This window comes from Ursus americanus, chromosome 17 (assembly GCF_024610735.1).
Source record: "Ursus americanus isolate L20-20 chromosome 17, mUrsAme1.1.p, whole genome shotgun sequence".
In the NCBI taxonomy this organism is placed as follows: Eukaryota; Metazoa; Chordata; class Mammalia; order Carnivora; family Ursidae; genus Ursus; species Ursus americanus.
Window position 1 is genome coordinate 22,244,977 of NC_142143.1, and position 22,556 is coordinate 22,267,532.

General features: G+C 39.3%; 1 long non-coding RNA gene and 1 pseudogene across 1 annotated transcript in view; both read left to right on the forward strand.

Annotated features, from left to right (window-relative positions):
• The window catches only part of LOC148108644 (uncharacterized), a 436,992-nt gene that overhangs the window by 173,029 nt on the left and 241,407 nt on the right, over nucleotides 1–22,556 (forward strand). The gene's annotated exons all lie outside the window — the stretch shown is intronic.
• On the forward strand, nucleotides 4,437–4,632 carry LOC123780603 (BBSome-interacting protein 1 pseudogene; annotated as a pseudogene).

Consider the following 22,556-nt stretch of genomic DNA (forward strand, 5'->3'; position numbering starts at 1 on the left):
TCATACATCTGTTCAGGTTTTCTATATATATATACATATATATATATGTATATACTGATATACTTCAAAGATATATTTTAACATATCTATATATCTATATATATCTATATATTTTTAAGATTTTATTTATTTGAGAGAGACAGAGAGAGTGTGAGCAGGACGGAGAGGGAGAGAATCTGAAGCCGACTCCACACTGAGTGCAGAGCCCAAATCGGGGACTGCTTGATCATGATGTGAGCCAAAACCAAGAGTTGGATGCTTAACCAACTGAGCCACCTAAGCATCCTCTGTATTTTTTATGAGACAGTTTGATAATTCAGAATTTTTAAAAAATATATTTCTTCTTTAGGTTTCAAACTTATTGGCATCAAATTGTTCAAAGCATTCTCTTGAGTTGCTTTAAATTTCTAATGTATCTGTAATTATATATCTTTTTAAAGTCTAATATGACTAATTTGTACCTCAGTTCTTTATTTTTAATAATAATATTTTTAAATTATATTATGTTAGTTACCATACAGTACATCCCTGGTTTCCGATGTAAAGCTCGATGATTCATCAGTTGTGTATAACACCCAGTGCACCATGCAATACGTGCCCTCCTTACTACCCATCACCGGCCTATCCCATTCCCCCACCCCCTCCCCTCCGAGGCCCTCAGTTGGTTTCCCAGAGTCCACGGTCTCCCAGGCTTCGCTCCTTACTCCATCTTGCTAGAGGATTGGCTTCATTTTGATCTTTGCGAAGACTCAGGCACGGGTCTTGTTGACCCTCTTTATTTTGTAATTTGTTTCTATATGATGAATTTCTGCTCTTCTTGTTTTCATTCCTTTTCTTCTACCCCTTAACTTGGGTTTACTGTTTTCCATTTTCCATTTTTTTGAATTAGATGCTGAAGCCGTGGCCTTTTGATCTCTCTTCTTACGTAATACATGCATTTAAGGCAACAATTGCCTCTTACTACTGAGTATTGAGTTGCGTATATCAATTTTGATATGTAGCACTTTTACTGTCATTCAATTCTGAATAGCGATACTGTCCTTTATGATTTTTTGCAATCCTATAAATTATGTACAAGAGATTTTAAAATTTCCTAACACTCATGGTTTTGAGGTTTATTTTGAAACTACTGGTTTCTAATATTATAGTACTTTGGTCACAAAATGTAGTCTGTATGCTACAGAATGTTTTGATTTTATTGACTTTTGCTTTGTGAACAAGTATCCAGTCAAATTTTGGTAGATTATTCATGTGTTCTTGAAAATAAAATGTATTCTTTAAATTTTGGTGTAGGGTATAAGTTGCAGTCCATTTGGGAAAATTTACTAATTGTGCTGTTAAAATGCTAATTTTCTTACTGTTTTTTATATAGCAGTTACCGCACGATGTTAAAGTCTTCTCCCAATGTCTGTGGGTTTGTTCATTTCTCCTTGTGAGTTTTTTCTTTACATATTTTAAAGCTATGTTAAGTATATACAGGTTCTAGATGATTATATCTTTCTGAAAAATTATTCATTTTATTACTACATAGTAATATTTTTAGTCACATTTTCTCCCTTAAGTATATTTTTGTTTGATTTAATATGACTGTATCAATTTAATTTCCATTAGTGTTTGCCCATTATATGATTTTTTTGCCTCTTTACTTTCAATGTTTTTGGCATTTTGTTCAGGTGTCTCTTGTAAGCAGTGTTGGAGAGTTCACATGTTTAAAAACCAGTGGAAGACTGATGAGTTTAGTCTGTGATGAGTTTAGTCTTACTGATGTCTCTATTTCCACCATTTTTTTTGTACGTTATAATTACTGCACATTTCTTTGATTCTTCGTTTTCTTGTCTGTGTGTGTGCACATGTGTGTTTGTACATGTGTTTCATGGAATCTATCAGATTCATTGAGCTTCCTTCTTCCCAATGCACATTCTCATATTCCCTTCTACTCCAGAAGTTCCAGAAGCTTTTCATTCCTTTTTTGCATGCAAACTTGACCTAAAAAGTCTAAATTTAATCAATAAATCTCTGCTTTTTTAAATATATAAATCTCCTGCCTTCCATTTTATTATCGTGTAGTATTTAATTCTACCTTTTAAAACACACACATAAAATTAGTGAATATTTTTTTGGCAGTCTTCTATACAGTTGATGCTTCCCTAGTTCCTTTTGCTTCTTTACTTTCATTTTTTCATTTCTTCACTTAATTTTCTTCTTTCTCAAGAACATCCCTTAGTAAACTTTCAAGGAGGGCCTGTGCGTGGTAAATTCCTTCAATCTCAGTCTTTGTTAATCTGAAACGTCTTTATTTTGCTCTCACGATATCATTTTTAATTGAGTGGTAATAGGATATAGTAAAATACAAATAGCTCAGTTCAATGAATTTTGATAAACTATCACCAGAACAACATACAGGACATTTCCTTCCCTCCCCAAATTGCCCATTCCTGTCAATTCCAACCCACCATTCCAGAAACAATCACAGTCTGGTTTTCTGTTATCATTAGATTAGTTTTATCTCTTCTAGAACTTCATATAAATGAAATCAGACAGTATATATTTTTGTACTTGGCTTCTTTCACTCACAATGTTTTTGCAATTCATACATGTATTGTGTGTTTTAGTACTTTTAAAATTCTTGAGTTGTATTCCATTATATGAATAGACCACCATTTGTTTATTCATTCTCCTGCTGATGCATAGTGAGCTTTCTTATATACCAGCCTTATCTCTGGCCAGGTGTCCATTTTCATTCAGAAAGCCAAAACCCATTCTCTGACACCATCTGATAATGGAAGCTACTCACTTCCTGAACTTTGATTCCTCTTTCATCTTTCAAATTTCTTACCATTCTTTAGGATTAAAAACACTGATGCTTCCTCTCAGTTCTTTCAGTTTTTGGCCGAGTCCTTGACAAGTATCTCAAAATTCAAGGCTTTTTCTGATGGTGCAGTTGTTTTCCAAATTATTTAGCAGAAGTTGGGAGTGGTTGATGCATGGGATAACTGTTAATGGGATCTTTCATACATAATAGTCAGTCATGGGACACCTCGGTGGCTCAGTTGGTTAAGCGTCCAACTCTCGATCTTGGCTCAGGTCTTGATCTCAGGGTTGTGAGCTCAAACCCTGTATTGGGCTCCAAGGGCTTTATTAAAAAAAAAAACAAACAGTCATAACATTTTAAGAGCATTTACCATGTACAACTTATTTAGTTAAATACTTAATTTCAATGATTTTATTTAATCCTTACTACAGTCCTATGATTACTCCCACCCTACAGATAAGGGCACTGAGGTTTAGATAAGCACAGCAAGACAACATATATAGTAAGTGGCAAATCAGAATTTGAACTCAGGCCATCTCTATATTTTGCATTTTTAAGAATTGTTTTGCACTGCTGGACAGTAAACTCTACTTTTAGCCTTGTCAGGAAACCTCCATACATTTCGCCTTGTCAGGAAACCTCCATACATTTTGCCAGGGTGATTACCTCGGATATCTTTTCCTTCTGGGGCCAAGGCATTAGTTACCTGCAGATTTTTCTTTCTATTTCATGATTCATGGGCTGCTGTGTTTTCTCCAGGAAGTGTGGCTCACTCTTTAAGGAGAACCCCATTTTTGGGTGATGCTCCTGTGTTTGGAGATCCTTTTCCTTCTCTTTCTCCTTTGGGATAACGAGGTTTCCTGTGAGCCAGAAGGAAACCAGAAGGGAGGAATTCAATCTCTGCTTTTCCAGGCAGGCCTAAGTGCTATTCTCTTGGCTTCTGGAGGACCTTTTGGTCATTTAGTGATTATTTTCACAACTCAGTTGGGCATTCAGTTAAGAGTCTCTTGGATTAATTAAGCAGTGGTAATTAACAGAGTCTTGGGCCTCTGTGGAACAGTTGCAGTTGGTTATTTCCAAGTTACCATGATGATAGTTTTAAATCTCTCAGGATGTCTTACACAATTTCTTCCTTGTACCTTGAGAGTAGCAGAGCTGATTTCCCAGAGAATTTTGGTGCTGTATTTATGTAAATAAAGATAATAAGTGTAGATGAGGTAGATAAGCCAATTGGCTCCTTGTAATTCAAGCTTTCCCAGATTGTCCATGAATTTATGGTATAAGCGAAAAAAATCCAGAATATAGTGAATGGAGAAGCAATATGTTGCAGTTTGGTCTGTAGAGCAAATGTGAAATAGAAGGAACATATAGTTATTAGAATAGTTCAGGCCAAATCCCTATTGGAGGGAGACTAAACAAAGAAAGGGAAAATGGCAGAGAGAATAGAAAAACAAAAACCAGAGCCGTCTGGGAAGAGATGAATCTTTTCTTCTGTAGGCTTAAGTCAAGAACTCAGTCATCTTGGAAATACTGGGGTGAGTGCCTAAAGTTGCCAGGAAAAAGACCAGGAGAACTTTCAGGAAAAAAATTTAGCCGTATCCAACAATTCAGATGTGGCGAAGTGAAGTCAATGTTCCAGGAAGTTCCTCCAAAACAAGTTGTCTATGGAAGATGTAACCACAGTGGTGCTGTGTAAACACAAACTTTTACCCTTAAGATCTCTGACTCTGGAAAAACTGGAGAAAATGCAGCAAGCAGCCCAGGATACAATTTACCAACAAGAAATGGCAGAAAAAGAACAACATCAAGTAACTCACTGAATGATAATTTAGCCCTTCTACAGAATACCCTACCTTATTTACTATCAACAATAGCTGGAAAATACTTTGCATCTGTATGCTGAAGAGTGTGTGTTAATAAAACTGATAGTACTCATATAAATAATATAAAAATATCCAACACTAATGAAACTTGTATTGTGAATTTAGACACTGTGGTTTGTATTGAAGGTAAGCAATTAAAAAACTTTGACCACCCCCCCACCCCAAAAAACCATATGAAAAACTAGTTTTTACTTTTAAAAGAAGAAGAGTAATAAAACACATTAAGGCTCCATGGAAAGGGTATGGATCAGAAAGATTTATCCTGGGTTGGAAGAGTCATAACTCCGAATTACTGATGAATTTAGAAGATGATTCCAGAGTTCGATATATGCCCACAGAGAACAAGCCAGCGTTCAGATTAAAAAGCCAGAAAGAATGAAAAGCCTCAAGGTAGAGGATGGGTGTGTTTTCCTGTCCAAACTCCTGTTCCAGGGCAAGCAGGGAAATGGAATTATGTACGGTTTGGTCTTATTGTCTTAGGCTCAAACATCACGAAGTGTATGGTGGAAACAGACACATGTCCAAAAGTGGCCGACCCACTAGTTCCGTAGTTTGTCAGATGATAGGTTCTCAGTAAATGGAGGAGCTGTTTGTCCTCAGGAGCAGTGGTCAAGGGGAGAGAGAGAAAGAAAATGTCCCCTTGGGTTTGAAGAAGAGCCGAAGTCCCCAGGTCACTGGGTGCGAAGCAGCAACATGGCAAAAAGGTCTCTTGCCACTGATTTCCTTTCGAACTTGAGGGTCAGTGTAAAAGGTTCTGGAGACTCATCAGAATGGGTCACATGACTGGGCTTCACAACCTATACCCTGTGGGTTTGGATGATCGTTTTGTTGAGGGGATTGGGATCCTGAGAGAACAGGTTCACCTTTTAGGCTCTACCTGTTGTCCCACGAAGAGGGAAAAGCTGCTGGGGAAGTGTATCAGTCAGAAGTTTTCAGAGAAGCAGAACCAATAGGAGAAGCAGAACAAACAGGAAGCAATGTATGTACGTGTTAAGGAACTGGGTCATGCAGGCGTGGGAGATGGCAAGTCTAAAATCTGTAGGGCAGCCTAACAGGCTGGGAATTCTGGCAGGAGTGGATGAGGCAGTTTGAGCCTGAAGGTAGTGCGGAGGCAGAACTGCTTCCTCTTTGGGGATCTCAGTCCTTCCTCTGAAGGCCGTTAGCTGATTGGACAAGGACCACCGACATGGAGGGCAATCTGCTTTACTCAAGGTCTACTGACTTAAATGTGAATCTAAATAATACCTTCATAGCAACATCCAGATGGATGTTTGAGCAAAAACTGGGCACCGTAGCCCAGTCAGGTTGGCACATAAAATTAAGCATGACAGGAAGAGAAGAAGGAAGCTCTCTATCACATTCCTCCTTTTCTTTCTCTCCTCAACCAGCAACCAAGCAGAATCTGAAGCCTCAGATGTGGTGGTGGTGGGTCAGGGCTACCCTGGTAGGTATTAGTGTTTGGGACTAGACACCTGTTAGCAGCACTGTGGGGAGCCCTATTCCCTATGGAAGGAACCCCTGTTGAAAGTGAGAAGGGCTCGTATCCACACTCCCACAGTACAGGGAAGTTGAAACCAGAGCTGAGCAGTGCTAGTTTCAGAAATAAACTTGGCAGGATCCTCTGAGGTTGAGATCTGGCCTTTGATTTTCACCGTGGTGGGCCTGGCCCTGGAGACGCAGGTCTTGTGGCAGGCTGGAGGATTTTCATAATGCTTCTTTAAAGTGCTGTAATTAAAAGTTTTGGAAATATCCATGGGCAATGCATTAATGCCACTCCAGCGCCTTAGCCTCCTCGCTCAGCTGATACAGTGGAACAGGATTCTGAGCCACAACAATGGGATCAACTGATTTTGTTGTTAAGTAGCTTCTAAGAGCATTTTGAAGTCTCAGAAATGCCACCGAGGAAAAGCTCTTCAAATCCCCTTCTCTTCTTTCCAGTTCCTCCTCTCTGTTGGCCACAGAAATAGATTAACATTTGTTACACCTGCATTGTAAGCAGTCAAGCAAGCAATCGGCATTTTATCTTTGGTATTTGACTGAAGGTAGAAGGCATTTTTCATTTATATTTTTGCCTGAAGGGAAAGGGGAAGCAGATAAAAGGAAGAAACGGCATTGCTATGATGTACTTCTCCTGTATATGAAAGTTGTAATCTAATGTCTTACTCCAGCTCTTTTCAATTCGGTGAATATTCCTTCATTATCTGACAAAACAGAGCTGGGATGCAGTTACCTGATATATAGGGGAATATCACAGTGTTAATAAAGTTGTGTCAAATAGGCTCTGAAATAAATTTGTAATTTTGTTTTCATGCTTTACTTTTACCTTCAATAGACTAATTTGGATTTATGTGTTTGCTATTTTAGAATTCACTTTGAAAAATAACTTGGGTTACAAGGGGACAATTAAGAAGAACTGCAATTAATTCATTCCAGGTTAAAAATGTAAATGGAAATCTTTATTATTCCAATACTAAGGGTAATCAATAACAAATGCATTGTGCTGAAGGATTATATTAAAAGAAATAGAAGTTTGTACACAAGTAACAACCTTTCTGAGAAAACTCATGTATACTAGGTTCAAATGAATATTAGATATCTACAGTGTTGTAATAATGCCTTATATTTATTTAGCCTTAGATTTTAGAAGTACACTCATGCACATTGCTCATTTAGGGTATTTTTTTCTAGTTGATTGATCCTCTCAACCTCTGCATTTTCATAGATGGAGAAAACCTTCTTATGTACCCCAAGGATTAAATTTCAGATCATGGAAATGAGATGGAAGATGAAAATCAAAGAACTGACTACCAATTTTTTTTATTAAAGTATTTTTCTTCTTCAGACAATTTAATGGAGGAAATCAGGAACAAATATTTTCCTTGAATAATTACTATATTTCCATTTTTTGACATTTACCAGTGGCCCTGGGAGGAGTTGAGAAGACATTAATCAGATTTGCCTGAGGCACAGTGATTTGGAGGAGGCGGTGGTATAAAGGGAAACCTATAAGAACATCTAGATTTCTTTTTTTTTTTTTTTAATTTTTATTTTTTTTTTGACAGAGATAGAGACAGCCAGCGAGAGAGGGAACACAGCAGGGGGAGTGGGAGAGGAAGAGGCAGGCTTCCAGCGGAGGAGCCTGACGTGGGGCTCGATCCCAGAACGCCGGGATCACGCCCTGAGCCGAAGGCAGATGCTTAATGACTGAGCCACCCAGGCGCCCCAAGAACATCTAGATTTCTAAGCAACTTTGCCAGCCAATGCCAAGTAAGTTTTCTAAGACAAAATGGAAGAGAAACTTATAAAGATAAAGAACGATTGGGGTACCTAGTGGCTCAGTCAGTTAAGCATCTGCCTTCAGCTCAGGTCATGATCCCAGGGTCCTAGGATTGAGCCCCACATCCAGCTCCCTGCTCAGTGGGGTGTCTGCTTCTCCCTCTCCCTCTCCCCCTCCTCCTTCCCCTCCCATGCTCTCTCTCACTCTATCTCAAATAAATAAATAAAATCTTTAAAAAAAGAAACGATTGCCACAGTTGCTGAGAATGACCAGAAAATTGGTAACCAAATGACTGTGTATTCTGCCTCTCTCATTCATATTAGAGTTCAAATAAGAATTTGTAGGAATTATTCAAGGAAGACACATACACGCACAAACAAAAATAATTTTTACCACTTGGGTGTTATACACAAACAATGAATCAAAAACTACACCAAAAACTAATGAAGTACCGTATGGTGACTAACATAACATAATAAAAAATAATTTTTACTATTATAAAAGCAATCAATGTTTATTATGGACAAATTAGAAAATGCAAATTAACTGAAAGGAAGTAAAAAATTCCTAAAATCAGCAATAATTTTATTTTTTCTTAGCATCTGTATATCATATATGGAATAAGTGAGAACAAATAATTTTTTCAAAGCTAATGGTAGAATTTCTTTTAGGGAGATAATTATCTTTGCTTAAGAGAATTCTGTCTTGGATTTCCAGGTATGAAAGAGAACACCCAACAATTGAGCTTTGTGGAGAACATTAATATGCTCACTAATGTCCAGTTTCCTTCTTCTGGATCCCCTCGGAAGTTAGGAAGGCCACATGACTAATTCTGGCCAATAGGCTGTGAGTGAAGTGGGTGTGTGTGTGTGTGTGTGTGTGTGTGTGTGTGTGAGAGAGAGATGTGTGTCGTTTATACAGAAAATAGGGAGTGAGATCTCCATGTGTTTTCTTTTCAGTAATGTGTTGGAGCTAAGATGTGCATCTCTTCCTAATTCTGTGTTCAGTGACTTCATGTTGGCAGCTAGAGATTGTCCACGATGGGAATATTTAACCATTATAATGTTCATCATTATGGTCATCAAAACGTGATGATGTTTAGTTATATCTTGTGCATGTCTTCATTTAGTTCTTAAGGTCAACTTCCTGCAAATAAAAATTAGGATAAAAAGGTCTGAAAAATTTTCAAGTTTTGGATATGCTTTATTAAAGGAAAGGTTAGGTCATTTTATTTGCTTAACAGCAAAGACCTATTGGGGCTATATCAGTTTGATGAAAAAGCAGTATTGTTAGTGTTCATGTTTTATGATTTGGCAAAAGCTTATTGAAAGTTAGTTCTATGTGGATTCAGCATATATAACAGATAGATTTAATTATTTAAAAAATAGTTTCGAGGTGTATAGGGGTAGACTCTTATGTATAGTGTATCCACAATTACCTTTTTGAAATTAATATCCTCTTATATGTGTCTTGCCTTACACACTTTTCCCCTTTCATACAGTGACTTTACATGCTTAGGATCAGAATGTAGTGAGGATTAAGAGCAGGGAAGGAAGAGAGAGTGGAGAGTGGAGGTAGGAAAAGAAGTATATAATGTATTTGTGTCCATATGCTAAAACCATTTGGACTCAAAGAATAGTTTCTGAATTATATTACTTGGTTTTAAAGCATATTCTCTTTTGTTTCTCTTGGCCCTAGTCATGGCTCCATATTGGGGACTAGGGTAAGTCCAAACTCATTGTAAAGGAAAAGAACGCAGAAGCATCCAACATGTGTGTTCTGGGCTTGTACTTAAAGAACGAGTTAGCCTGGTGCCCAAAGCTCTCCAAAATGTCCTCCCTTGCTTTCCCCCCAGTTCCAGTCTCACATTGCCCCTCCTCATGCACCCTTTGTATCCCAGCCACGTGGAGCTGATGCCGTTCCCCAATCCATGTTTTTTTCTGTTAAGTTTTGACGTTTGTTGTGTGCTTTTCCCTCTGCCCAGACTCTCTCTCCCTTCTCTTTTCACTGTGCATACAGTTTCAGCTTTGACATCACTTCTACCAAAGCTCTGGGTCCTCCTCTGAATGAGTTCGGTGCTTCTCTCATATGTTTCCATCATGGTTCGTGTTTACCACACAGTATTGTAATTCTGGTTTCCTTTCTTCCCTTGCACGAGCCTGGGAGTTGCTGCAGCGTGAAGACTGTAGTTGGTTTACCCCGAGCGCTTAGCCGAGGGATATTTAGTGGGCTCTCAGCAAATCTAAATGAAGATGATTTAAAAATAGCAAGCAATTCTTGTGAATCTTTAGGTTTACCATGTGCCTTCAAATACATTAGGAAACATTTATGAGGGCCCGCTTTGTGGCTGGAACTTTGCTAAGTACCCGGGAAGGTACAGAGATGAATAGGTCTGAGGAATCTACAGTCAGGGATACTGATGATAATCCAGTCTCCTGAACAATTGAGCAATTGAAGGAGAGGAAGTGACAAACATTGGGAGGGTTGTTATTTTTTGTAGATTGAGAAACTAAATAAAAGACCCAGAAGTATCAAACGTTTTAACCTTTAAGTTGTATGTCAAGAAAGAATTGACTACTTAAAAATATAATTACACACTTCCACAATTGCTAACACGTAGGTAATTGTGGGGTTTGTCCTCGTGAAGCTATCTCCAACTTCTAAATGATCATAAAATTACAATTTAACTTTCCCAACAAAATCTGTTAGCAGTTCCTGTTTCATGTTAGTTTCCTGGGCATGCAGAACTCAATAGAAGCTGTCTTAAGTGTTTTCCTCATTATTAAACAGCTTTCTAAAATCCATAATTCAGTGAGACAGTAAGTAGTCGCATTTATTTCTCTACAATTCAGCTCTGCAAAGCCCGACTGTGAATTCAGTGGGGTATTCTTGCGCTAGCCAGTTTTTGTTATCAGCTACACAACATGAAAGCAGATTGTATTTCCCAGCTAATGGAAGAAAACTGAATGAGAATAAAGACCCTAAGTATTTTAAAACACTGGCTTGAATTGCAGCCTTGAGATGTAAAGGTAAAGAACAGCGCAAGTCCTGAAATAGATACATGAGTTACCTGTTTGGGACAAAAAGATCTTGTTTTCCTTTTATGTTAAATGAAATTACCCATTCTGTTTGTTCTGAATCTAAACATTCCAATCTTAAAGAAAGTTCCTTTCCTTCTCAAACTCCATTCTTCCATTTCCTTATCTCCGAAATTTTAAGTACAATGGGGAAATAAGCCTGAACTTTAGTTTCAACATTTTCAAAATATATCATTAGGAAGCTTTTTTTGTTTCGAGAGACATGTTAGGAAGAAAAGAGACTTTCTATGTCAATAGGGTCTTCCAATTGCAGTATCTTCAGTGCAGCTAAAGACATTTAGTCCAAAATGTACAATTGTGTTCCGAAGCTGAGATGAAACAAATCACAGATGCGATTTCATTTTCTATGCTGTTTTTATGTTTTTTTTGACATTCTTTTATTGTTAGTCTGTAAATGATTTTTGCTAGCACAGGGCAGTGAAAAACATCTTACAGGTGATTTTATTTAAAGAATCTTCCCCCCCCCCACACCCACCGTGACTTTCTGATTCAGAGTGCCTTTCATTTGGCAATATGTATAGACTGTACCAATTGGAAAAGCCCAAACAAACAGCAAAACCCTCCTAGCAAAATCTACTTTTTTTTCACTTTCATGCTTTGGAACAAGTTGATACAGGTCAAATCCCATTAAAGTGAACAGAAATTTGAGTTGTGATGTGATTTGTCAAAACAGAATTTGACGTATCTCTCTAATTAACCAATCTGGTATCAATGGAATTATTCTCTTTTGACTCAACTGATAGGAAATTAATTTGGAATTAATTTCAGCATGTTGGGTGTTTTTTCCTGGGCTAATAACCCCACTCTTCAGAAGTTTTCCTCTAATTGCCTTCAAAAATTTCATTTTCAAATTACATGGCAAATTCAGATACCACCTACATGAGGACCATGAGAAATGCTCCAAGAAACAGCACCCAGTTAAGCTCATTTTCTACATTTCTGCTTGGAATAAGCTGAGAAACTGATGATATGGAAGAAATGACACTAAAACTTGACTTTTTATGGCAACCTCATCACTATTCACATTACTTTAGGAGAGACTGGGGGTTGTAATGTTTCTGTACTTTAAGGTCTCAAATTTAATTTGGAGAGGTGGTTAGAGGTAGTGGAGTTGGCCGAGTCACATTTTAGTCCCAACACTAGATATATTAGCTTGGGCCAAATAACTGAACTTTCTGAGCCTTTGTTTCTTCATCAGCAAAATGGGTGTAAAACTACCCACATCACAGAGTTGTCATGAGATGAATTTTGATTGCATATAGAAAGTATCCAACTGTGTAGCTGGCGTCTGGTAAGTGATCAATCAGCACTAGCTCCCCACCCCTCCCACCCCTTTCCTTGCCCTTCTTGGTTGAGCTGGATCCCTGGGTGTTTTCCAAAGTGAAGGATGAGGATGCTGAGATGTGGACAGTTAAAATCTTCCCTGTCCTCAGATACCTGCCTGCCATATTCTCTGAATTTCTTGATTTTAGAAATTAATTTTTGAGGAGAGAGTTAAGGCCTTATATATGGTAGTCCTCCACTCAAATACACAGGAACGTTAAGATGTTAGCTGGTGTACATAAGTAGAAACATTTACCATATGTTCTGGTTTACTCAGGGCAGTCTCATTTTTGTTCTGGTCTGATTATTAATAACACCCCCTTTACACTCTCAAAAGTATCCTGATTTGCTGATAAATTATGTGATCATCCATGTTTTGTGACAAAAGGCCCTTTTTTCCCTGTTCGTGGCTGTATTTCTGGTGTTTAGCATAGAGCCTGATATGTGGTTGGTGCTCAGTATACACTTTGTTGTATGAATGATACTACATGTGTTTTCTTTTCTTTTTTTTTTTGAAGATTTATTTATTTATTAGAGAGAGACAGAGCAAGCACGAGAGAGCGAGCATGCATGTTCAAATGTGGGGAGGGGCAGAAGGAGAGAATCTCCAGCAGACTCCCTGCTGAGCGTGGAGCCTGATGGGGGGCTTGATCCCAGTGACCCAGGAGGTCATGGCTTGAGCCAAAATCAAGAGTCCAATGCTTAACTGATTGAGCCACTCAGGTACCCCTACATTTGTTTTCCTAATATATAATGTGATATTCCTGATTATAAAAGTAGGACAAATTACTTGGGAAATTTGGAAACTTCTGAAAAGTCGAAGAAAAAATAAAAAAGCTACAATGTGATTTATTAATTGTTAATATCACAAGATAGATTCTTTATCACATAATTAACTGTTTCTTGGAAAACAGTGGGCTGTATCTCAAGGATATTTGCGGTAAGGAGGGGTTGGAGTATTAAACATGTCTGTCACAGCGTCTGCTTGCTCAGAGCCCCTTCTAAATGGGCAGGTCTAGATTGCTGTGTTTTGTACTGTGGGACTCTGCCCTCCTAGCTGGAGATGGTTGTATAAGGGGTGGGCTTTGATCCAGGAATAGTCAAACCCGAGGCTGGCCCACCCATGACCTGGTGCAAAAGGATGAGCAGGGCTAATCATATTCCTTCTTTTGAAGCTGAACTAGAAAATACTGTTAGCAGCGGAATCTGAAATAGAAGGAATCTATAAAGAGGAGCCATTAGGTAAGGTAGGGTCACGAAGGGTCCTGGCCAGCTGAAGCTATGAAGAAGCAAAAGCTATGAGGATGCAGAATCTTTGAAGTAGAGGAAAGCTTTGCAGAGTGGGGGGAGAGAATGAACCAGTTGGTATAGACAGGAGAATGGAGCAAGACCCAGAGAGGGACAGAGGCGCTACCAGAGACAGGCTGCAGAGGCTCTGACAGAAGCAGAGAGACGGAGATAAGCTGCTCCCTAACCTGCCTTGGTTCTCTGAAGTTTCTTTGGGTATCTTTATGATCATTCGCTCTTACGGATGCCTGGGTGAGTCTGTGTTCTTTGCAATCCAAAGAACAATCCAAACCTGTTTGGAACAACTGGCTCAGTACAACAATGGGGTATATGCTGCATGTCAGGGATCACACAGGATCAGGGCGTTTGGTTAGGTTATAAGGATGCAGGGGATCTCAGAGAACTCAGTGGAGGGAATAAGAGTCATACCTCTTGGGAACTGGAAAACTGCCCACTTCCTTTTTTTCTGGGATCACATGTGCTCTCACTTTTGTTACTCCCTGTGTATCGTTGTTCATCTTTCCATACGCACTTCCTTCAAAGGCTCATCATTTGCTCCCCTGTGACTCTGGCTTGCATCTGACTTTGGGTGGTTGTGGCATTGACTCTGGTCTCAATTATCTATGACTTTTACGAGATCTTGTGCCCAGCACTATTTGACTAGCGGCAATCAGCTTATGTTTTATTTTAATTCTCAAGAGAGAGAGAATCAGATGGTTGCTGGTCAGCTGATGAATTGGCTGTGTTTGAATCAGAGGTTCTCCCAGTACCATGAACTGTGGCCAAGGTGTGTGAGGCTCCATGAGCCCCCACTCCATCAATTGGGGTTGTGGACATCAATTTTCTGATTAGCAGAGAAGGAGAAGGGCAAATTGAGCAACATACAAGCTTACATACATCTTCGTCCTGCCCTGCCATTTGACCTAATCTTTATTCCTAGTGCAAAGCCACTGTTGGACTGTTCGGACCCCGGCTCTCATGACTCCCAGTTTCTACGAAGACTTCCTCATTTCTATCATTGTCTTAGCTCATCACCTTTTTTTTTTTCCCCAGATTATTTGAGAGAGAGAGTGAGCAGGGGAAGGGCAAAGGGAGAGGGAGAGAGAAAATCCTCAAGCAGAGTCCCTGCTGAGTGCGGAGCCTGTCATGGGACTCAATCCCAGGACCCTAAGATCATGACCTGAGCTGAAACCAAGAGCCAAAGGACGCTCAACCGACTGAGCCACCCAGACGGCTCTAGCTCATTGCCTTTCTGATGCTTTTCCTGTCTGTTCTTGGAGCTGTTTGTGGGTCCAGTTCTGCCAGTTTGCCTTCTTCCCAGTTTTGTCACTGGGTAACCCCTTGAACTCACACCTCTGGCAGGCGATCTTAGCTCTTCCTCAGATCCGGTAGGGCTGTAAAAGCCCACTCTGCAAGTGCGAAGGGAAGGCTGTCCTCTGTGTAGGCTCAGATGAAGAAATCGTTGAAAAAATGACACAGTCTGGAATACTGACAGATTCAGCATGACTTGCCCGAGGGCGCCAATTGTGTAAATTCTTCCCCCAGCAAGATGACAATCTCTTAGCAACTCGGAGCTTCTCTGGTTTCAGTTTAATGGCAACAGGGCAGCAGACCACAGGGGAACTCATTTCATCCCATGGAGTGTGTTCACCAAAGCCGTCTCAGCTTAGCTGTCTGTCTGAATCAGCGCACCCCGAGGAAGGACGCTTTGGCCTTCTTTCCGACATGCCTCAGTGGGAGTGACAAGAGAGACGTGAGGACATGCAGCCTTAGGGAATTGTCCACATGGCCGGCTGAGGCTCTGGGCCACACTCTGTCCACAGAGACCTGTGTCATTTGTTGCAACTGCTCCTTCCAGGTCCGGTGTCTTGTTCATTCCTTCTCAGGGAGGGAGAACTTCGTGTTCATCACCTCTGTGATGCCTTTGTGTTTGCATTCCGTGCAATTTCCATCTGACACCACAGATTCTGTGGCTGTCGTCCCCTCAAGACTGTGTGGCTAGAACAGATTATATCTGACAAGTTGAAAGCTCCATGGAGCCATTTCCATGAAGGAGGAAAAAAAAATCAGACCAAGAATTGAAGGCTTATCTTTTTCATGGTGGATGCGAGTTCTATGTTATTTAGAGAACAAAAGGAAAGCATTGGACTCGGAAGAGAGGGAAAGATATGGGGTATGTGTATGATTCCGTTTTTTTTTTTTTTATTTCACAGCTCTGTCCCACGTGGCTACACACTTGGTTTTTAGAACAATTGCTGACTTTCATATTTCCCTATTCCTCAAGTAGTATTAGAAAATAATTAGCAACAACAGGAATTCTGTAATTTTTTTTGCAGTCAGATGTTCTCCGTGGATGGGCCACTGCATGGGAGTAAGTCAGGCACTTTCTGAAGCTGTGTAACTCTTTCAAGCAACCGAGGGACCATTTAGTAAATTAGTCCTTGGAATGGTACCCACGGAAGTTGTTGGCTAGGGTGAAATGTACCAAAATTCCTCCCTGGTGACCTGAAAGAGCTAATGAATGCTTAAAGGATTCTTGGAGAATTTTCTAAGTGACAAACAAAAAAAGGCTCCCCAAATATCAATTCTATAGTATGTATTATGCAGAGGTTAAGAGGCAGTCAGTGTTCTTGGTCACACAAGGGGGCTTCTTTCTGATCCTGGGGCATCGCAGCAGCAATGATGATCCTAATGATGGCGTTCTGCGAAGTATTTCCTCCTACCGAGCCCCGGGAGAAATAACTGGAATCACCTCTGTGGTCAGCCAAGTGGAGACCTGGTCTGCAAAAGCCAAACTGGAGTCCTGGTAGGGTGGGGTAGATACCAGTAGAAGGGTTGTCTTTTTAAGAAGATAATCTCTATAAACCACGCTTTGGAGAACTAAGGGAAAGATTACAATTTCTAGGTTGGTGCTAATGTAATTAGCAAGCTAGATAAGCTGGACAAGAGACTGCTAGATACCTACCCAATATCCCCTCCTTTTTTTTTTTTTTTTTTTAACATACGGAACTCTGATTTTATCAGAGAAGCATCATGCTTAGCTAAAATAGGCTAGATTTCACAGACTTCCCAGAAGATGGGAAGGATATATGACTAAATTTTAACCAGTAGATATAAGGAGAGGTTATTAGGTGGGTCTTCTGGTAAAGTTATGTGAAAAAAAGAGCAATGCCTCACCTGGTATGCTCTCTTTGTTCCTTGTCTTTTTTTCCCTTCTTACCTGGAATGAGGAAATGCTGGCTGGAGGTTCAGTAGCCACTTTGTGAATGTGAGGCTGCCTTAAAGAAGGAAGCCACAGCCAAAGATGGCAGAAAAGAGGGACAGAAGGTCCATGATGAGACTGCAGAGCCGCCATACCACATCTGATTTGTTTAAGCCTTGTTTTTCAGGTCTCAGCTACTCCCAGTTGAATGCATTTTCTAACTGATACAATATGCAAAGCTGGAATCCCACATCTTCTACTCTTAAATAGAAGTTATTCTGTTCACACAGCAGGAACATCAATGGGGAATATTCTAAAACCCAGCCAGCCCATCCATATGGATGGGCACCATATGGTCTTCCCTTGTTGCCAAGGCCAGTCTAACTAACAGATACAGGGAAGGATGGAAGTGTAAAGTCAGTAATGACATCCAGAATGCATGAAATGGAGACAACCTGAATAACCTTGAGGTACTACAGAAGAATTGATTCTGGAGTATTAAAAAGAAAAATACTTTAGAGTGCATACTAACAATATTTTATGAAGTCTCTAGAGCAACTCTGGCACCTTTTTAAAACCATCAAACTGGTCATCCACCTTTATTGTTTATCTGCATTAGTCATCAAATCCACTATATAGTGGATTGCTTTGGTCAAATTAGGTCCATTTTTATCCTTAATATATGTTGGTTTTACATGTATATACTCAGAGATGTGTGAGAGCTGAGTACATCGTTTCTCCATTTCCTACCTCCCAGCATATCAACCTCCTTCCGCAAAGCGTACCCCTGGTTATTTGCTCCCAATATTCTGCTTCCAGAAGTCTCCACACTGCGTAGTACTGGCCTTCATTTATTGGATATACAAGGCATCATACTCTGTGATTTAGGTATTGCTAACCTCATTTCACAGATGAGGAGATTAGGGTCCAGAGAGCTTCTGAAACTCACTAAAGCTTACACAGGTGCTAATAAACGATAGAGCTAGGATTTAAATAGTCTGTGTAATAAAAAAATGCATTATTATAACCCTGCTTTATTCACTCAGCAGATATTTGTTGGGCACTCACTATGTGCTAGTATTATTCCAGGCCTAGGGGATGAAAAAAGTGAAGAAAAATTGCAAAAGGTTTCTGCCCTTCTGAAGATTTTTTTCTTTTCTTTTTAAGATTCTAGTGGGGGAATTGAAACGATAAACATGATAAGTAAGTAAATGATGTAAGTGGGGTATGTATGATAAGTAAGAAGGTGATGGAGCAGACACGCAGTAGGGGCAAGTGGAGGACAAGATGGCGGTATTCGGTATGGTCGTTGGGAAAAGCCTCTCTGAGAAGTGGCCCTTGAACTGAAACTTGAAGGAGGTGATGGTGTCAGCCTTGGGGATATCTGCTGAGAGGAGAACATTCATGGCCAAAGGAAGAGCTGGTGCAAAGGCTCTGGGGTGGAGCATGATTGGCATGTCTGAGAAATAGTTACGAGATTGGAGTGGAGTATGTGTGTGTGGAGGATAGTAACTGGAAATGAGGTCTGAGAAGGAATGGAAGTCCAGATCATATAAGGTCTTACAGACCATAGCAAAGACTTTGGTTTTTAGTTTGAGGGAACTAGAGGGCCGTTTATGTTGACAAGTGATGTGACTGACATATTGCAAAGGACCACTCTGGCTGTTATGTTGCGAACAGCCTGGATAGAGGTAGAGAGGCAGGGAGTCCAGTGAGGAGGCTTCTACACTGTTCTGCTTTATAGGTGATTAGAGAATAGTGTCAGAAGAGGGACTTCTGCTGCCCTTTTCGTCATTATAATCCTTTTTGATTAAAGAGGGTGAGTAACAGGAAGGTGGGGGTAGTAGCAGACAGTGGCCTCAGCCCTGGCAGGTGGACTTGGGGTGGAAGTCAGCATCATCCCCATTTTTTTTTTCCCCTCATGGTAGAATAGGTAGGCCGAGACAGGCGCTATTGGGATGGACATCTTCAGAAGTCGTATAAGGGAAACTTTCCTGGGACCAAAGTTCTGAGCATTTATTTTTCTTTAAATTTTTACTAATTCATTTCATTAATTTAACAAGAATTTGTGCAACCAATGTATGGCTTAAATTAGTGGGGGAAACAGACAATAATCATTAAGCATCATAAATATGCAAATTATATAATTCATTACATTGTGACAAGAGTTATAGAAAAATGTAGGCTAAGGTAGGTGGGAATTCCCAGGGCAAGGTGGGGGGCAGGTTGCAGTATTAATAGGGTGGTCAGGGTAGACCTCACTGAGAAGGTATTTTGGTTTGGTGGCCAACAGCCTGTCGTGATTCCAAAATGTCATGAACTAGAGACATTGTGTCATCACTTTGCCTTTTATGCCATACCTTCCACCGGTAAAGAAGACAAGTCAACTGACGTCAGTTCCTTCTCTTCAAATGGGCTAAGAGAACTGCTGACGCTCAGCTCTTACGTTCTTTACTATCAGCATCTCAATCCTGTTGACTCCTTTGACCTTTGAGGGGAAATTCTTCGTACAAAATGTGAGCAATCCCATTCTAGCCAGATCGGTTTTCTGGGAAAACCACTACTTCTTGTCTTTCATATATATATTTTCAGTGTCATTGGAAGGACTTCTGAGATTGGGTCAGCTTTGGCTGGGCCTGTACTACAGATTGGTAAAGCATGATACAGATAATGAAAACATCCGCGGACCCATCTGGCCTTCTCTCTTTTCCCTCTGTTCATAGATTCCTGACAATGAAGCGGTGGATCACATTGTCAAATAGCTCCTTAAATTTGGTCTTAAAGATGATAGAGAAAGAGGAAATCTGTGGTGTCATGGTTGAATCAGCTGTGTAATGGTCATTACTGATTAATTAGTCATTTTTTGGTCTAAAGGGAGTAATTTCATAGTTTTGAACAGATGTCATGACCAAAGCACTAACTCTAGGTAATATTTACCATAATAATCTAATGCAAGCATCTGGAAGAGTCTAATTGAAAACTTCTTTTTAGTGTATTCCATAGAACATCAGTCCCACTTGTCCTCAAAGAAAAAAAAATATTCAGTGTAAAATAAGTTTGGCAAGTGCTACAGGCTATCGTCCTCTCTTGGAGATTCTTGACGTACACTCTTCTTTTAATAGCGTTGAGTACTTTTCAATAAGTAAGCTTATTTTATTTTGTTTAACTCAGTGTTTCCCACACTTATTTGATTACAGAATCTATGTATCACGTAACTATCAACTGAATCCTACAGAACTACCAATTTACAGGATGTACCCTGGGAAAAGCTGATGTGGCCAATGTGAAGTTTCTTAGACGAATGAACATGATTGCTTATTAGCAGAATGGGCTTCAGGGTGAGCTACACATTTGAACTTATTTTAATTCCTGATCTTTATTGTGATTACAGTGCTAAAAGTTTCTCCGTATTCTTTTGAACCTGCACCTTAAGAAGCCCTCTTAGGCTCATGTTAATTTAATTTTGGGTTTGACATAAATTCATAAAAGAGACGGGGTCTCAGCGGTCACCAAATTTACAAAGCTACTTGTGGCAAAGCATTACTGACATTTGAACAAACCAGGGATATGGCTACATGTAGCTTCTAATTTGTGACCTTGCTCTAATAATCACATCAAGAAACTGCTGTGGGGCGCCTGGGTGGCTCAGTTGGTTAAGCATCAGACTCATTTCGGCTCAGGTCATGATCTCAGGGTCGTGAGATCGAGCCCCCGCATCAGACTCCGTGCTATGCATGGAGCCTGCTTAGGATTCTCTCTCTCTCTCTCTCTCTTTACCCCTCCCTCTCCTAAAAGAAAAAAAGAGAGAAACTGCTGTGATGAAATTTATGTCCCTGAATAAAAATAAAAACAATGTCTCAAATACTGACCATTTGTTGTACAATTTGGGTTTTTAAAAAACATTGTCCACAATGCTAAAACATTTGTAAGACTTAAAATGAATACTCTCAGCTTTCTAAAACCTCTCAAGATTTTTGAAGTACAAATCATAAGGGCACCTGAGGTGGCAATTGATTTTGGCAGTGTTAAATTGTCAAAATTAGTTTAAATTTCACTTTTTTAGCATCTGCCTCTTAAGCATATTCTCCATCCCATATGCAAAATGTAGTTGAAATGCAAGCTTCTTTCACTGAAATGCTCTTAGGAGACTTCTCTGGAAAATTTCTTTTCATAAATGATCATGTCCTTTAAAGTTCTCTGTTACAAGAATAAATAAATACAGTTCTCTGTTACAGTGGACATTCTATTCCTCTCATTCCTTGTTGAAAATACAAAAATTAATTTTTGTAAACTTGAACCCAAATTTGTTTTTCATGTGACAATAACTTTTTCATTCTTTGTCATACTGTCTAGTTGTTTCAGTCAATGAATAACTTATCTGGATTTTTTTTTTTTTTAAAGTGAGAGTCACTTTTTCTCTTCAGCGAAGAGGTAAGACCAATATTGCCTTGGAAAACAAATAGTTTATTGAAGTGACTCTCTCCTCATTTTTATGAGAAATATTGGCATGGTCATTGTGGTGTATCATATGACTGTGTACCATATATTTTGGTGCCCCTCCTTGTGGTGTCTCTTCCTGTGGCAGGATTATACATTTTTTTGCCTGTTGAGGCAGGCTTGGTCATGTGATATGCTTTGGCCAATAAAATAAGAGTGTAGGTGATGTGTGGCACTTCCAACAGAAGCTGATAGAGCCATCTCATGGTTTACTATATCTTTTTTTTCTCCCTGCTGTAGAGATCTGTGCTGTCCAGATAGAGGTTTTTCTGTCATTCTAGGTCCTGGAGAGAAGTTGATGAGGGAGCAGATCCATGGCCAACCAACAATGGGTGTGTAGCACAAGAGAAAAACAAACCTTTGTTTTCTTGAGATTTTGGAATTGTTATTGCTCATAATCCATTATATTTTGACTAATACAAACATCTTTTTCATTGGATTCATTCCAAATTTCTTTTTTAAAAACTTGACATAAAAACAGAGAATTCAGCCAAACCATGATCCATCACTTAATCAATATTAAACAATTAGAAGACGTTGTCAATGAGTTGATATGAAGCTAAATTTCAACATCAACAACGTAAACTGTAGAAACTATAGCTAATAACTGCTATTTAGTTTTAAGTAATGAAGCAAATAAAAATATAGACCACACTGCAATGCTGCTGTTTAATGGACCAATTACAATGATTCTTGAGTGTGAGGATGATATTTAATCTAAACATTTTCTATTCAGACCTTAATAGCTGTCTTTGTGAGTTGCAATTTTGCCTCTCAAAAGAACCAAAAAAAAAAAAGCAAAATTGTTTTTAGCCACTTGTGTTTGAGTAAAAATGATTCTTTGAGGCAACAGTGGTTAGTTAGTGCAGTAAATTCCCAGAACATCAGATGCACATTTTTTTTCCCTTCAGGTGGGAGTAGAATCTGCAGTTGACCTTCCAAGGTCAACTAATATTTCTCATAATTCCTTGGGAATAGGGCAGCACTGATCCTGACAATTATTAATTCATAAATTATAATTAATACTTATTATTTAAGGATCCCTCACCTCCTCCCATGCAGGAAATGTAAAAGGGTATTTGAGAAAATTTTTTAGGTAACTATCAGAGATGCTACTTTTGAGGGCATTTAGGATTTTCAATTCTTAGGGCAAATATATTTTTATTTTTGATTTGCA